Source organism: Syzygium oleosum, unplaced genomic scaffold, assembly GCF_021117445.2.
Source record: "Syzygium oleosum isolate NSW1041296 unplaced genomic scaffold, Sole_v2.1 Sole_v2.01, whole genome shotgun sequence".
In the NCBI taxonomy this organism is placed as follows: domain Eukaryota; kingdom Viridiplantae; phylum Streptophyta; class Magnoliopsida; order Myrtales; family Myrtaceae; genus Syzygium; species Syzygium oleosum.
In genome coordinates this window covers 335,163-352,651 of record NW_026607485.1, presented here as the reverse complement: position 1 = coordinate 352,651, position 17,489 = coordinate 335,163, and the positions used below count along the sequence as shown (strand labels likewise).

The window sequence follows — 17,489 nt, the reverse complement described above, 5'->3', positions numbered from 1 at the left end:
GATCTTGTGTAGCAACTAAGGCAAGTAATACCTGAATAGAAGTATGCCTTACCATTTGAGAGAACACCTTATTGTGGTAAATGTCCTTCCACTACATATATTCTTTCACAACAAGTCTCACCATATAGCTCCCTACCCAACACTAGGAATGCCCTAGCCCCTTTTGTTTTTAGACATATTTGCATCTAACTATCTTCTAGCTTTTGGATACTTTGACCAAATCCCATGTTTGATTCCAATGGAGTGACTTCATATCTTCACTCATCGGCGCTAGCCACTACGATGACTTACCACTAGCCATCGCCTCAAAATAAAATAAATGTGCATTTGTCTCCACCTCAAAAGCAATATCTATGATTTCCCTTCTCTGTCTGCCTGTGGCTATATTGTGTCGCGACTTTACTAGTTGTTCGGTATCATCAACTTTAGGAACTGTAGTCTCAATCTCTATTGCCTTTGAGTTGTCTGGACTCTCCACCTAAAGATCCATTTCACAATTAACGCCATGATTCATTTGTTCGATCAGTAGTGTCTCAGCACTCGACTATTGAAGTATAGTAGTCGTGTCTAATGTCACATCTTTGCCAACTAGAAAACCAGGTGACTCGGGACCATTACACCATAGCTGGTAACCTTTCACCCTATGTGCATAACCCAGAAATATGCACTTCTTTGCCCTTACTCAAGCTTAACATCATTTACATGAGTATATGCAAGACATCCGAATACTCTTAGTCCATAGTAGTCAATAGGATTCCATGGCCATACTTCCTCATGAGTTTTCCACTCGAAAACAGATGATGCAGATTGAATAACCAAGCAATAGCCTATGTTCACTACTTTGGCCTAAAATTCCTTGCCCAGTCTTGCATGCGAAAAAATGCACCCTGCTCACTTAATCAAAGTTCTATTATTTCATTCTATGATACCATTTTGCTGTGGTGTCCAGGACACTATGCTGTGTCCCACAACCCCTTCTCCCATGTAAAATTGATAAAATCTTTACTAGAGAACTCCATGTCATTATTGATCCTAAGGCACCTAATTTGCTTACTGAATCCTTCTCAACAAGTGCCTTAAACTTCTTGACCTAATCGAGCACCTCATATTTGTGCTTTAGGAAGTATATCCATACATTTTTCAAATAATCATTGATGAATATCAACATATATTGGGCACCCCTTTCGAAGAAATCAGAGATGGGCCCTAGACTTCTAGATGAATGTAACCGATCGGTTACTTGGTCGAATGCATGGCTATAGTGAATTTAACTTGGCTAAAAATGCATAGCTCATACAAGTCCAACTTCCCTATTTTCTGACCCTTGAGCAACTCGGTATCACTCAGTATGATCATACTTGTCTGGAAGAAGGATACTACAAGTGTCAAAACTTGTGTACGGCCCTCACTTTAGTGTAAAAAGTTTCTTTTGAATCACTTCAGTGCCAAAATTTTTTAAAAACGATCACTTAAGTGCCAACTTCGGTCAATTTGGTCGGAAATCCAACGTGCCATTTTTTTATTAATTTCTGAAGTTGACGTGGCTCGCTAGAGGTTGAGTAGCATATACAGTTAGCTTTTTTTATTTTAAATAATTTTTTACCATTTCTTTCTTTCTTTTTTCCTTTTCTTTCTTTTCTTTTTTTCCTTTTCTAATCTACCGGTCGGTTGCTGGTGGCTGGCCGCCTGGCCTTGCTCGAACAAGGCCGCCATTGCCCGCCATAGGCGAGGGCGGGCAAGACCCAGCGAGGGCTCGCCTCGCCAGATCCGACGAGGCCAGCCCTCGCCCGGGCCACGACGGCCTCGCCGGATCTGGCGAGGGGAGCCCTCGCCGGGCATCGTCTTCCCCCGGGCGACGCCCGGTGAGGCCGCCATGGCCCAGGCAAGGGCTGGCCTCACCGAATCTGGCGAGGGGAGCCCTCGCCGGGGCTCGCCCGTGCCTAGGTGAGGCCAACCCTTGCCGGGGCTCATCTGCCTTCGCCCAGGCGACGGTTGGCTGGGCCTCGCCTGTGGTGGGCAACGGCGGCCTCGTCTGGGCGAGGCTAGGCGGCCGACGAGAAAAGAAAGAAAAAGAAGATGGCTGGAGAAGAAGAAGATGGCCGGAAAAGAAAAAAAGAAAAGAAGGGAAAAAAAAAAAAAAATTTAAAAATCAAAATATACACATGGAAACGCCACGTAGACTGATTTTTTTAAAAAAATCCCAACTCGAATTTAAATTTTAATTATAAATGCCACATATTAATTTGGCCGGAATTTTTCGTCGTTGGCACTTAAGTAATCGTTTTTCCTCCGATTTGGCACTTAAGTGAGCCATCGAAAACTTTTGGTACTAAAGTAAGCGCCGTACACAAGTTTTGGCACTTCTGCTTTTCTTCTTCCATACTTGTCTCATTCTTGTGCCCCAATGGCATATGCCATAACTTAGTCAAGTTTGAGTTTGACTCACCTAATGAAACTGCAAGAGCTCTAATTATGGTCTCTCCTAGTAGATGATACAGAGAATTCACATTCTTCCCACTCATCACTATCATGGCATCTCGACAGATCTTTAGCACTCCTCCTTTAGTGATGTACTTACACTTGATGTTATCGAGTGTTTCAAGAGAAATACGGTTATTCTTGAGCTCCGATACATGCCTAATGTCTGTCAATATGTGCAATACTCCATCGTGCATTCAAATCCGAACTGTCCTTATCCAGACAATCTTTTAAGCTAAGTTATTTCCCATCAGAACTCTATCACCATGTGCAATCTGGTAAGTAGTAAACTAGTTCCAATGAAGAATCATTTGATAAGAACAGCCCCAATTCTAGCACTATGCATCTCTTGACAAGTCGACAGTCACACTCAAGACAGCCTTTGCATCATTGATGCTTTCCTCGGCAACGATTGACACATTGCACTACTTATGGTATTTTGCCTACAATATCTGTTTCTTAGCTTTAAGCAATCTCTCCTCATATGCCCCTCCTCGTGACATTCAAAGAACATCACACAGCCCTTAGACTTTTTATGGTGAGACTTCAATCTATTTTTACCTCTGCTCTTGGACTCTGATATTGATCTCTACCTTGAATCACAAGTCCTCATGCCACCTCTTGTGTTAGATACTCATCTTGCAATTTTCTCTACCACTCCTTAGAGAACAAGGCAGATTGTACCTCTTCTAAGGTAATTGCAGTATTCCCTTGTAATGGTGAATTAGTAAAGTATTGTCATGACTCTGGTAGAGAAGCCAATAATATCATGCCTTATTTTTCATCATTTAGAGTCTCAATGTTTTTCAAGTCCATCATGAGTTTGTTAAACACATCTAAATGGGATATGATGGAAGTATTTTTAGTATAACAAACTTGAAACATCCTCTTCAACGTGTATAAGTGATATTCAAACCCTTCTTTACACATAATACCTAAAATTTTGCCCACAATGCTGGAGCATCCTTCCCTTCGACCACCATTATTAATACCTCATCTGACAAATTCAATAGTATTATACTTCTTGCTCTCTCAATTTACTCATCTTTATCAGCATCTTTCGTCATTTCTGGCAACTTAGCCTTGCCACCCAATGCCTTGCCCAAATTTTGGATTGTTAATAGTGCATGTATAGTAATGCTCTACAACCCAAAGTTGTTCCTCCTATTAAACTTTTCAAAATTTCTACTTTCGCCTTACACATAATTGCATCAACAGAATTTCTAGACAACAATCAGACAAGCAAAAATCCCAAATCAAATACATAAATTTTTAGTGGTAGCTCTGATACCAATTGTGGTAAAATAATTCAAAAACTAACAGATCTTACGATTAAATCAACACAAAATTACTAGAAAAAAAACATGAGATATTTATGTGATTCGATCTTGGTATTGGTACCTATTCCATGGAGATAGCCAGCACCAAAAAATCTGCTAATTAATCAGAGAATTTCAAAGTTACAATCGCTCTCACACTTGAGTATTTCCCAGATACACCTAACCCCACACTGCTCACAAAGAAACAAATCAGTTTGGATGTAAAACTACATTACATATATCACTATGTTCAACTCTTGGTCTCATACCTTGGATAGATATGAAGAAACCCTCGTCGGTTGACCGAACGTTGGATTCATATATCCAACAAAGAAAAACAAATTATAATCCAAGATTATCATCCGAAGAATGCAACACCATGTCAAAGTCCAATTCGGACTTTTCTTTTACGCCTCATCCAATAAGAAGGCCCACATCCTTTAATTAGGTTGAGTATAATATGCAGGCTCAAACTCAAGACATAATTATAAAGTATGTGAGATAAAATAGACTAACCAATTTCATGTATCCGTTCATGAGTTTGTAAAATAAGTAATTGAGTATAATTGAAGGAAAGAATTAAAAAAAATTGAAATCCCTTAAAAGTGTAGGATGTCCTTTCTTTACTTAATATAATAACATAGATGAAGTTCTAATTCTTTTTAAATCCAATGTCTCTAACAATCGACATAGTTATATTTTAAAATCAAATCAAATCTACCTAGTGAAGAATGAAAATGTGCTAGTGTAAGTTGTGTAACCTCATTCTAACTGTGACGGTTGTTTACACGTTACCTTTTTTGTTTTACAGAAAATTTGTATAATGAGCACATATAAAGGAAACAAAAAAAATAAAGAACGAATCCGTTGATATTGTGTATAAAAGTGAAAACACTCAAGCAGGACCTGGATGAGTGGTCAAGCGCTTAATTTGGATGTGGTAAATTAGATATCCTAGTCACAACATCTCTTACTAAAAGTAATTTTTAAGACGCCAAGTAGTTATCAAATAATGGAGCCTTACCTGATATACGTACCTGAACAAGAGGATTTGTCCTGCATCGATAGAATCAGCTCTGTCATAGGTTTGAATGCACAGTGCTGTAAAACAAGGAGCAGCAATTCTAAGCAAACATAATAAAATATCTATTAGAAGCTTTGCCAATAATGTTGTAATGCGTTGACAAATAATGGGATCTAGTGGTGGCATACCACTAGTTTCTTAATCAAAAGTCAAAGCTAGATATTGAATTGTATATGTGAATTCTTTTTCTTCATGATTTTTTTCAAAGTTGGTTTCATGTTCTTTGCATGACTTCAAAGAAATTTGAAATTTTATTTATTTTTTCAAAACTTTCATTGTGATAGAATATAGTGTTGACATTAAGCTATTATATATAGTCTATATCAGAATTAAAAGACAAATGTTCACTCCGGTGCTAGCCACATGACATTAGCTTTGCTTCTCTAATTGGCACATGGCATAACACGTGGCTTAATTTTGTCACGTGGCCCACATTCACATGATTTCCATATGGCACTTCACTTTACCTTTTTATTACCACATGGCATGACATGTGGCATAGTTTTACCATGTGGCCTGCATCCGAGCAATATCCATTAGCTTTTTTATTTATCATCTCTAAATTTCAATCTCTTACAGTATATAGGTATAGAATTGTAATTACTACTATTAGTAAAGTTTATAATTGTTTACTAATTTCTCAATACAATGTGTAATTCTCAGAAAATCAATTTATAGTAACTTTTAATGAAATGTTTGTTTTGCTGTTTTTGCAGGACTTCCAACAATTGAAGTACATTAATTTCAGTAACTGTGAATCACTGGTTCGTATGCCCGACCTTTCTTGTACTCCAAACCTTGAGGAATTGGCTCTTTGTGGTTGCAAAAACTTGGTAGAAGCCCATGTGTCTATTGGATATCACAACAAGTTACAGTTGTTGAATTTAATGGGGTGTAGAAAATTTGATAGTTTCCCTGATATTCCACGTAAACTCAGAGGCTTGAGAAAGCTTTGTTTACAAGGGACCGCTATTAAAAAACTTCATGCATCAATAGAAAATCTTGTCTCTTTGAAAATAATGGATTTATGTAATTGCAAGAACTTGATAAGTCTTCCATCTAGCATTTACAAGTTACAAAACATTGAACTATTGGAACTTGCATATTGCCCAAATTTAATAGGATTTCCAAAATACGAGGATTCAGCTGATCCGCGCATGAAGACCGGACCTTCAAGTTTACTCTATTTATCTCTTGGGGGCTGTAATTTGTCCGGAATAGAATTTCTCGAGAATCCTTCCTGTTTTCCCTTCTTGCAACAATTAATTCTGGCGGAGAGCAATGTGACATCCCGAATTTCGGCCCATTTTTGGGATTTATAAAACGCGTAATTTGTCAGTGTGCTTATAGTAAAATCTCGCCCGGGAACTGATCACTCCCGGTTATCATTTTAAATTAGAGATTTCGCTAGAATCGCACTCGATCAAATTTGGCCGTTATTTGGATCCCGAACTTGGCAGTCGATTTCCGGGAGTTTCGGGACAAAATAAATTGGACGGTGTCGATATTGTTGTGACCAGCGTTGAGATTGTCAGGAATGATGGAAAAATGGGAGTTTTTGACCACGTGCGAATTTGGACTAGTAGACCTCCCTCGTTATGATTTGGTCTAATTAATTTGGCCTTTGTCCCTTTTTATGTGCGAGGCTTATTTTGGACCCGTAGACCACTTTCGGTTTTTAATTTGGGCCATCGGATCGCGATTAATATTTGAATGTTCAAATATTTTCTTTTATTCTCTCTCTCTCTCTCTCTCTCTCTCTGCCGCGCATGTCCTCTCCGCGCACGTCTCCCCCTGCCCACGTCCCCTCAGCTCACCCACTCCCACCTGCTCTCTCTCTCTCTCTTCGTTTCTTTTCCTTCTTTCTTTTTCTTTTCTTCTTTCTTTCTCTTCTTCTTCTTCCTTCTTCCTTCCCCGAACTCGCCTGGTTCTGCTTCGTTCCTGCTCTGCTCGCCGGCTGCTGCTCGACCACCCATCCAGCTCCGCCTGACGCCGCCCAAGCAACCGCCGACGCCGCCATCCTCCTCGCACCGTCGTCGCGCCGCGCGGCAGCTCCGCCCGACGCTGCCTTCCTCCTCTCCCGAGCGCGCGAGCTCGGCTCGCCGCCGCATCCGGCGAGTCCCAGCCGTCGTCCAGTCGTCCGGCCAGCCCCCCAGAACCGCCCCGACACCTAGACGTCGCCGCCATCGTCCCGGCCGTCGCCTTGCTGCCCCGTCACCACCGATTCGTCCCCCCCCCTTTTCTCAGCGCCGTGCGTCTTCGCCGGAGCGCCGTCGCCGTCTCTGGTGCCGCCGCCGTGAGCCGCCGTTCCTCTCACCTCAGCCGGTCAGCCCCCTCTCCCTTCCAACCCGTGAGCCCCCTTCCCCCTCTCTTCCTCTTTGTTTTGGCCGTGGAAGGCCCTTCGCCGGAGGAGCTCCGCCGCCGCCGTCACTATTCCGGCGCGGATCCGTCGCCTCGCCCGGCCGTCCAGCCGTTCCATTTCTCTCTCTATCTCTGACCGTGCCCCTCTCTCTCCCTCTCTAGGCCGTGGATTAGCTTAGACCGTCGCCGTCGCTCGCGCCGTTCGCCGGAGCCGCCGCCGCCGTTACTGTTCCGGCGAGGGACCGCCGCTGTCCAGCCGCCATTACCACGTGTTCAGCTCGGTTTGAAGCTTAGGACACCCGGTGAGTTTGACCCTAAACCCTAATTAGGATAATTTGCATTTCTAAATGGGTTTTAGGGGTTAATTAGGGTATTTTAGGGGTTAAATTGTGGAGGTTGTTAGAGGCTGATTTCGAGGCTTAGTGTGATGATTTAATTGAGATTTAGAGGCCCGTATTGTGCTGTGAGTCGGCTGGACATAGGCGCCTTAATTTGGGCGAAAATGTGAATTTGGCGGGTGCAAATTGAGGACCGAGTAGAGGCCGCTAGGGGCTGATTTTTGTGGCCCGTGTGGTGACCGAGAATGATGATTTAATTGAGGTTTAGTGGACTATAGTGTGCTGTGATGTGGCGAGGCATAGGTGCCGTGATTTGGACGGAATTGTGGATTTAGCGGGTGAAATCGGGAGACCGAATGGTGGCTGTCTTGGTGGCTATTTTACGGGCTTAGTGCGACAATTTAGTTGAGATTTAGTGACCCGCGAGGTGCCGTGGGATGGCTGGACAGATTGGTACGGAGCGGTCCAAGTTTGGAGTAAGTTCGGACTTTAAATATGGATTTTAGTGCGCGCCTCATTTGATCTTTGTGGTGGCTGATTAGAATGATGGTTTGGGGAGTTTAATGGGACATTTTGAAGATATTTATTGGCCTAGACATTGCGGTATAGTGGCTGGTCACGACAGGATTTGATTTAGGCGGGGCGTGATCAATTTGAAGTTTAATTGTGCAATTACCGGGAATGATCGCATTGATCAATTGACTGGCTAAATGAGCCTTGTTGTGATTGATTTTAGGATGTCATGTTGCTTGTTTAGCGGGACTAAGAATGGAATAGCTTGGCGGGCCTCGAATGCGAGGGTTCTTGTTATCCCGGTTGTGTGGATTGTGCATGGATTGTGTGTCAAGTTGATGTCATGGCTGATTTGAATTGATTGTCTGATTGGGCATGTTGATTTATGAAATTGAATATGCGTGGTGCAAATGCGCATGATTGCATCGTGATTTGAGTAAGTGGTGCGGTGCAAGTGAATGCCCATATGTGAACGTTATAGCCATGAGTTTGCATCACGAGCATTGGCACGGCATGTGCATTTACAAGTGTGCTCGAGTGACATGTGCATTGTGATCACCTAAAATGCCCTGATGCGTTTAACGCGGGGTTCAGATGAAAATTGGTGCTTGTGAATGTGTGATCATAATAAACCCTGATGCGTTTTACGCGGGGTAGTGAACCCGTCCTGAGGCGTTTAACGCGGGACGATGCCCGGATTGCCGGAAGACGGCCAACCTGATGCGTTTACGCGGGTTCGGTCCGTATATGGAGATCGGTGTTGCGCCTGATGCGTTTACGCGGGCTAGAGACACTGGGCCTGATGCGTTTACGCGGGCCAGGAAGTGTTGGATAGTGATAGACCTGATGCGTTTTACGCGGGTCGGACCTGATGCGTTTAACGCGGGTCGGAGGAGAAATTGATAAATGGCAAGTATGCTAGAGTGCAAGCGTGCGAAAATGCATTGATGGGGCGTGAGCACGCGTATGAGCACGAGCATAAGCATGACATGCGTTGTGACCAAATGATGTGTACATGTGCTGCGACTGGATCCTATGTTTTATGCTTGAATTGTAAGTGCCTAACCTGCAGGGCAAGGTGAGTGTTGGATTTGGGCCCGAGGGCCTAAGTCAATTATGATTTGCTTGGAGTGTTGATTTAGTACTCGTCAGGAGGTGCACTTTAGCCTAATTTAGGTTTAGGGAATTACTCGCTGAGATTTATTCTCACTGTTGTTGAAACCCAATTTTTCAGACCCCCAGCCCTGAGGATGGCAGGCGTATTGAAACGTTTTGGGAGGAGCCCCGGCTAGATATAGTGGTTGATCGCCGAGCCACGTACCCCGCTTTTGATTTTTGAGTGTGGGCTGTTTATGAATATTGTATATGTTTCCCGATGTCAAAACAAGTGTATATTTATCCGTGCTGGTTGTTGTATGGCTATCCTGGATTATGTGTATTTTATTGTACGGGTGGTTTTAATTACTTCCGCATGTGCTTTATATCTCTGTGTTGGGTGTTGGGTCGGCGACGCGTCCTGGGACGTCGCACACGAATCGACCTTTACGAGGGATGTTGCGCGCCGAGGAGTGCGGGGCGTGACAAGCAATGTTTCTTGCCTTCCCACATCTATTCGTAACCGTGATCATTTGATCGTATATGCAATTTCATATTTCCATCAATTGCAAGAGATACCGGAGCTTCCACCATTTGTGAAGCATCTTTTGGCTAATAATTGCGAATCTCTGCAAAAATATGGAGATTCATTTTCATCTTGTATTCTTGTCCGTAGAGTGTTGACTGTGGCTGACGTTCCCTCTCTGGACCAGGTTAGACTCTCTCTCTCTCTCTCTCTCTCTCTCTCTCTCTCTCTCTCTCTCTCACGGAGTACATGCTGGATGTATTGCGTTCTTGTATATTACAATAGTAGTAAATGCAAAGGCGCAAGAAAGGCAAACAAATATAAAGTGATTCTGTATGTGTATGCATGTAATGGAGTTGGCTACCATACTTTTATGGGAATGATTTCTATCACATGAGAGTCGTATGTTAATGCAAGCAAGGATCAATGAATCTCTACTCATTTAGAGAGCTCAAGTTTGAAGTGGAATTCACTAGGATTAATCACTAAACTCAAAATGAATTCTTCTGTTTGAGTACACTACTAATAACAAACTTCGGTACTTTCTAATGGTCTATCTATATAACAGACACCTCTTGATTCCACAATTTGTCTCCTTGGAGGAGAGATGCCAAAGTGGGTCCTCCCTATTGAAGAGAGTTCCGTATCATTCATGGCTTCGAAGGACTTGTATGACAAGTTTCTTGTATTGACTCTTTGTGCCGTTTTCAGTAATAATGGACAAGGAAAGTGTCCGATATTGGAGATTTTATCACATGTGAATGGCGAAATGAGGGATTGCAAAGGAGGAAGGATCTTCACAACAACGAATTCAGATCAAATCTTGATTTGGTATTTCACACCATATGATCTGTGGGGAGACGTCGATTTCGGTCAAATTGATGGGAGTCATGTACACTTTAGCCTAACATTATCGTCTACAATGGTGAAAAAGTGGAGATTCTGAATAATATGCAAGCCACTGGGTGACGATTTAAGTTTTGAGATTCAAGACAATCAGCTAATCGATCCAGCTTTACTCCGCGAGGTTGTTCTTGAATCAACAGATTTAGAAGTTGAGAGTCCAGTTATGCACATAGATAGTTTGATCAAAACAGATGTACAGAAAGACTTGCAGGATTGTCAAAGGAGCAGTGAGGAACATAGTCATATTGTATCAAAGGGAAATCCTACGCTTATTCTCCCTCATGGCATGCGCACCGAGACTACGCTGACTTCCAATTCGACCGGCAGAGATGAGGATGGTAGGGTTGGCTTGCAGCTTTTGTTGTTAGAATGATCGAAACTTGCTAAGGAAGCAATTCGTAGGTAAATGAACTCGCTGATCTTGATTACAATGCATTCTATCTTCTTGTTCTTCTCATTTTCTTTACTCAAGAAAACTTGTAACCCGCTCTTAGTACCCGCTTTTGCCCATTTATTAACATTGAGGTACTTTATGTGTCCATTTTAATTAGCGTTAACTTTGCTGGCTAGAACATAGGAAATAATCAGCCCCGCCCCACTTCTCAACTTAATATCGAGCAAATGAGTTCGACCAAGAAAGCATGCAAAGGTTGTGGCTGGAGAGTTACATGAGGAGGCTCGGGCGAATAATTTCATGTGTGTAGAGCACATTTCATGCGAAGAAAAGTCGAACAAGAACAACATCACACGCTCTTGCATGTGGAAAGCATGCAAACGTGGAAAGTGGTCACGATGGATGGAGATTTGGTCAGAACGACGAAGAAATGGGAAGTTATCGCGCGGTTATCAACGTGGGATGTGCATTTGATGGTGGTGGAGGGAAAATTGGAAGAGAAGATACGACTTCCACGAAGTATAAAGGACGAAGGAATCGGAGAAGAGAGAGACGCACGCAATACTCTCCAAGAGTTTTTTCTACCGTTGTTTTCATTTCCCTGTATTTCCATTTCAAAGTTGTTACTTTCCATGTAATTTCAATTTCCAGTGCATCTGCAATTTTTTCTTCGCATTTAGTTTCACACAGATTCATCACTTAATCCATGCCTCGTTCCCATATTTTATACTCTAGTACGGAACTACGGAGCGATCTCGGTTGCTCTCCCTTCACTCAACTATTATTGTAAACGGATTCAAACACGACTCATAAAAATTTATCGTCAGCCTTGACCACATAGCTGCCCTGCTCGACTGCATCATGTGGATTGGCTCCATTACATCTCATTCTGGCATTCCACACCATGTGAACCTTAAGGAACTTGGAGTCCGTAGCCAAATTTTGAAAAATGGAAGCTTATTTTCTCCATGCAACGCAATAAACTGAACACTAGAGTGAAATATCTCTGTGGCAGATAGAAAGCCTTATTCAGGAATCAAGATGTCCGCTCGCCTTTTTGAACAATTCCTCTTGGTTATACCTGGGAGTGGGAAGAATCTAAATTGAGCTACCACGGTACCACCGTTCGAACTTCTTCATGCATGTTAGATACATCAGGGATCACATTTGTACATGGGCAATGATGCCTAAACATGAAGACGACAGACGTCACAAACCCCAATCAAGGCAAGCTGATTATATTCACTCGGTCAGGCCAACTCAAATCTAATTAGCTTGGTGCGGGGGATTAAAGGACACTTAACATTCAGAGGGATGAGACAACTTCTCTGGTTATTCCTTGACAATGGGCTTCTCCAGTATGACTGCATCCTCCAGAAGGAACTTAACCAAGGCAAGCAAAAGTTTTGAGCTTAGAGAAAGAGAGAATTGGAAATTTGCCACACAAGGGGAAATCTTCTTCTGCAATTTCCAAAATTCATCGTCATTGAAGTTAGCTATTGAAAGTCCCTTTGAAACGGACGCCGTAGATAAACGCCAACATTAGGTAACTCATTAAAGCAAGATGATGAGTGAGGGGATGAGAAAGATTCAACTTAACACAGCAAAAAAGATCAAGTTATTTCTTGGCCTCATTTGACAGTTACAAAAAATAAAATTGCAAGTCAAATGAACTAGTTCATCATCTGCATGAACATAATCATTTTATCTTCTTCTCTGGTAACTCATTATCTGAAATTTTCAGGCCATAGGAAGCTGGAAATGTTTGTGAGGCCTACAATGCAATCAAAGTGACTTGACGACACCACTGTGGGTTTCTTATTTGATAACACAAACTAGAGAGTTTAAAACTTCCTTCCACAAATTCATTATCTAACAGGACCAGATGTTGAAGTATATTGATACCTCCAACTCAAAGTAAGAGGAATCGGCCCTCTGTATGACTAAATTTATCCAGGCCCAGCAAACTCTCCAGCAGCATTGCTATCCTTTGGAGGTCGAATCTACCAACTCCTGTATGCAATTTTGATGCCGGGCCAAGCATGGCATGGCCAGACCACGTGCTTGGGCTTGGGCCCTTCTCCGAATGGGTCCAGCCCAGCACGGCACCTCAGTGGGCATAGCCGAATGGCCGTTGCTAGTTCGGCGGACACGAAGGGTGAAGGAGCAAGGCCTATGAAATTGAGTACGGCAATGCATTAATCTAATAAGAACTCGAAAATAAACACAATTAAACTGGAATTTTGAGAACTGAAAAAAGGACACGAAATATTTTAAAAATCTCGAAAGGGTCTATTGCTGTATATTGCGGTCGTCTATCTCCATATCCAACAAACTTTTTGGAATTGGTTCCCAATTCCAATGGCCAATCCCTTTTCTGATGTTTGGTTCCAATTGTGAATCATCGAATGGGGGGATTCCACCAACTTCTTCGAATTTGCCTTTCCGCTGCTCTGGCCGTGGAATCATCATTCCATTCCTAAGTAGGTTAGAGCCATTCGGGCTAATGAAATAAATTAAATTGCAAGATTATCATTAGTGGACCATATATATTACACATGCCCAACTGCAGTTGAAACACGAAACACTGGTCTCCCAATTAAACACGGACCAAAAGTGTCGAGAAGAATGAAGTTCAGGCCCAGGTGCTCCCTGAGGAGGGCATCCACGGGTGCAGTTTCCCCGCAAGTCTTGAGCAGATCGGCACAGGAGGGATCGGCCTCCCCTTCCGGTATGAGCTCTAACCCCAGCTCCTCCTCTATGTCATCCGATGCCGATGTCAGCAGCAGCTCGCACCCTTCGTAGTTCAGGAAGTCGGGCGGATCAGCCGGGCTGTACCTCAGCTGCCCAAACTGCCCCTGCAGGTGGGCCGGGAACACCGCCTTGCGCTTGCTCTGGAGTCCCCTGAACTGGGAAGGGCCAGCCCCGTGCTGATCGGGATTCTTGATCTGGATGAGGAAAGATCCTTCTCTGTCGACGTTGAGCGACTCTCGGGGCTCCTGCTTCTCATCTTCCGGAGGGAATTCGAGCTTGTATATGAGGAGCGTGTGCGCCTTCTTCCCGCGTGATTTGTGTCTAAGTATGCGGTACACGCCCTCCCCCAACGCTCTGGCCGCAGCTGGGTGGCGGTGTCCCCTCGTGGAAGTGTCGTACTCCTCTGCAAGAAGCAAATCCGACTATTCAATTGAATCACAAACACAGAGATAGAGAGAGAGAGAGAGAGAGAGCAGAAGCAGCGCACCTGCTTTTAGAGCTGACTTGACATCATCGATCTTGGTGGTGACCATCTCCACAAATCCCCAGTAAGGTCGGCTCCGTTTGCTTGGGTCTGGAAGACTCTTCTTCCCCATCACTATCAACCTCGACGGTGCCTGCTTCTCGATGTTCACTTCCTGCGTTTGGCAATTACAAAGAGGCTGTGATATTGCGAGGTGGTCATAGACAAGTTGTTGGGTCGTGGTTCTTGTGACCATCATTACCTGGCTACCGTGGCCACCTTGGACAGTAGCCTGGGTCGGAGCCTTCCATGCCGGAGTGGGGATCTTGCTTCTCCCGGACAGGCCTCTCACCGGACTCGGCACGGAGGACTATGTCAGAGCGCTGTGAGCTGCTTCTCTCTCCACCTTGGACCTATAGAAGAAGAATATCTCCCCTCTTTCCTGCAATCATGACCCCATAACAAGCTCGCTCGCTCGCTCGCTCGCTATCCTCCCCCACCAACTAGCAGTGAAAAGGACAAAGCAAGTATAGAACCTGAATTTCGACTTGGGGATCATTTCTGGTCTTGACTTCCTCGCCTTGACCCATTTCCAGTGCCACTGCCATAGCACAGCATGCAGCAGATGCAAATGGAGTCGGAGAATTGACGGCAACCAGAGTGGATTGCGGACACGTCACTTTGTGGATATCCCACGTTCCAGTGCAGAGGCCTGCCTCGTCTTTGTGCGTGTTGCTGTCGGCGACCGAAAAGCAAATATTTTTTCTCAACAATGCCATTGCAGAGGGACAACGCACGAGTCCGAACGCTTCCTTTTGTCCAGGAAAACCCACGCTCTACGATCTCCCTCTCTATTATAATTCTCAGTTGATATCATTCATCGTCATTGACAAAGAATAATACGCACATTCGTGGTAAGCGTACGTTGATTTCAAAATCCTTTGTTAGCTAAATTTGACCGTTCATCTATTTAGCCTACAATATATCCAGCTGCTTCTATGGTCAAGTTACCATCTAATTTTAGTTTTATCAACTTTTATTTGATTAATAGACGAACATTTATTTAATTCTTCTAAAATTGCCACATGTTTTAACAATTTACCAACATTTATTTGCGAATGTCATCAGCATATTAAAGTTAGTAACATTTACAAAAAAAAAAAATCACCACTCTTATTTGAGTCCACTTATCAATCTTTGTTTGCTTGTAATTTCAATCCGTTGAAAAGCTCCCCAACGAAATGTGGATAAATCAATGGAATAGTTGGTATTTTAAGATAATTTAATAAAAGTTGGTAAGTGACCAAATGAAATTGGTAATTTCATGTAAGAGTTCATAATTTAAACTCCACAAATAAATGTTGGTATTTTATTGGAATGAAGTTGGTAATTTCGAAAAAAAATGGGTTATTTCCATATTAGAGTAATATTATTAACATATTTGTGAGCTCTCCCTATTAACGTGAGTAAATCATTGAAACAGTTGGTATTTTCAAAACAACCCGAGTGAACCCAAAAGTCAATGATATCCGGCCCATCGTGTATGTCATCAATCTCGCCCTCGTCTAAAAGATAAAATACTAAAGCTATAGTTTTGCACTACCATAAGCGTCAAACTTCGGATCATAGCCTCATCGTGCATGTCATCAATCTTTAGCATAAAGTATCTGAAATCCTTCAATTAGTCACGTCTCCTCTAATTCCATGTACATGAAACCAAAAATATTGATAAAACATATGACATAATTAATCACTATAGCGTCCCTCGCGGATTCTTCAAAAGAAAAATTTATAATTTTGAGAGTAAAAATCCGAAAATTCCACCCAAACTCTAGGTCAGGGTAAGCCACTTTGATCCAAATTCTTTAACTGTTTTAGGAGTTGACACCAATCATTTTTTTTAGGTTGATTGCGAACAAAAAAGTCAGCTAGACTATAAAGCGACAGTAAAAAATTGGGAAAATACCACCAAAAATCCCAAACTATGCCACTTGTGATAAATTTACCCTAAACTTTTTTTTGTGACACGAAAAATCCCAAACTATGCCACTTGTGACAAATTTACCTTGAACTTTTTTTTGTGACACGAAAAACCCCAAACTATGCCACTTGTGACACATTTATCCCACAATACTTGACCCATGGACATTTTTGTCTTTTTCCTTTTTCTATTTTTTTTCCTTTTTTTTTTCTTCTCTCTTCCCTCCGCCGGCCATGGTGGAGGGAAGCCGGCGAGGGCGACCCTCGCCGGCGTCGGGCAAGGGCTACCCTCACCAGATCTAGCGAGGGTTGCCCGACGCCGACGAGAGTCGCCCGACGCCAGATTCGGAGTCGGGCGAGGGCGACTTCACCCTACTCCGGCAAGGCTGCCCTCGCCGGATCTGGCAAGGGCGACCCTTGCTGGCATCGGGCGAGGGCTGCCCTCACCCGCCCAGGCGAGGGCGACCCTCACAGGATCTGGCGAAGGCAGCCCTCGCCGGCTTCCCTCCGCCATGGCCGACAGAGGGAAGAGAGAGAAGAAAAAAAAAGGAAAAAAAATAGAAAAAGGAAAAAGGTGAAAATGCCCATAGGCCAAAATATTGTGGGTAAATGTGTCACAAGTGGTATAGCTTGGGGTTTTTCATGTCACAAAAAAAAGTTTAGGATAAATTTATCACAAGTAGCATAGTTTGGGGTTTTTCGTGTTACAAAAAAAAGTTCATGGTAAATTTATCACAAGTGACATAGTTTGGAGTTTTTCATGTCACAAAAAAAAGTTTAAGGTAAATTTATCATAAGTGGCATAGTTTGAGGTTTTTGGTGGTATTTTCCCTAAAAAATTTAAGGCTCAAGATTCGGTTAAGTGCAAGAAAAAGTTAGCATGTGCCTCATCACTCTTTCGGTATCACATTCCTTTGTTAAATCCTCATATCATGAGATTTCCTAAAGTAAATACATAAATATTTTCTTTTTGTGTTTCGAATACTAAAAAGCTCTGTTACTCACTGTCAAGTGAAATTGTAACATCATGGAAGCGAATATGGAGCCGATTGATCATGGTGTATTATCCATGTTCTTTCAAAGAAAAAGAAAAAATGCCGTAAATGAGTCCAATGCGTCAAACAAGCATGATTGAATCTATATCAAAGCAGCAAGCAAAAAGGGGCCTGAATCTGATGCCATGTCAAATAAATGAAAGCATTCAAAGCATCATATTCGAAGACAATGTTTGAATGTCAATCGTGAATCCAACATACTCAACTCAAATAACAAAAACGA

The 17,489-nt window shown here is 42.8% G+C and overlaps 1 pseudogene; it reads right to left on the bottom strand.

Annotated features, from left to right (window-relative positions):
• Positions 1-13,527: 13,527 nt before the first annotated feature.
• On the bottom strand, positions 13,528-14,821 carry LOC130138686 (uncharacterized; annotated as a pseudogene).
• Positions 14,822-17,489: the final 2,668 nt, after the last annotated feature.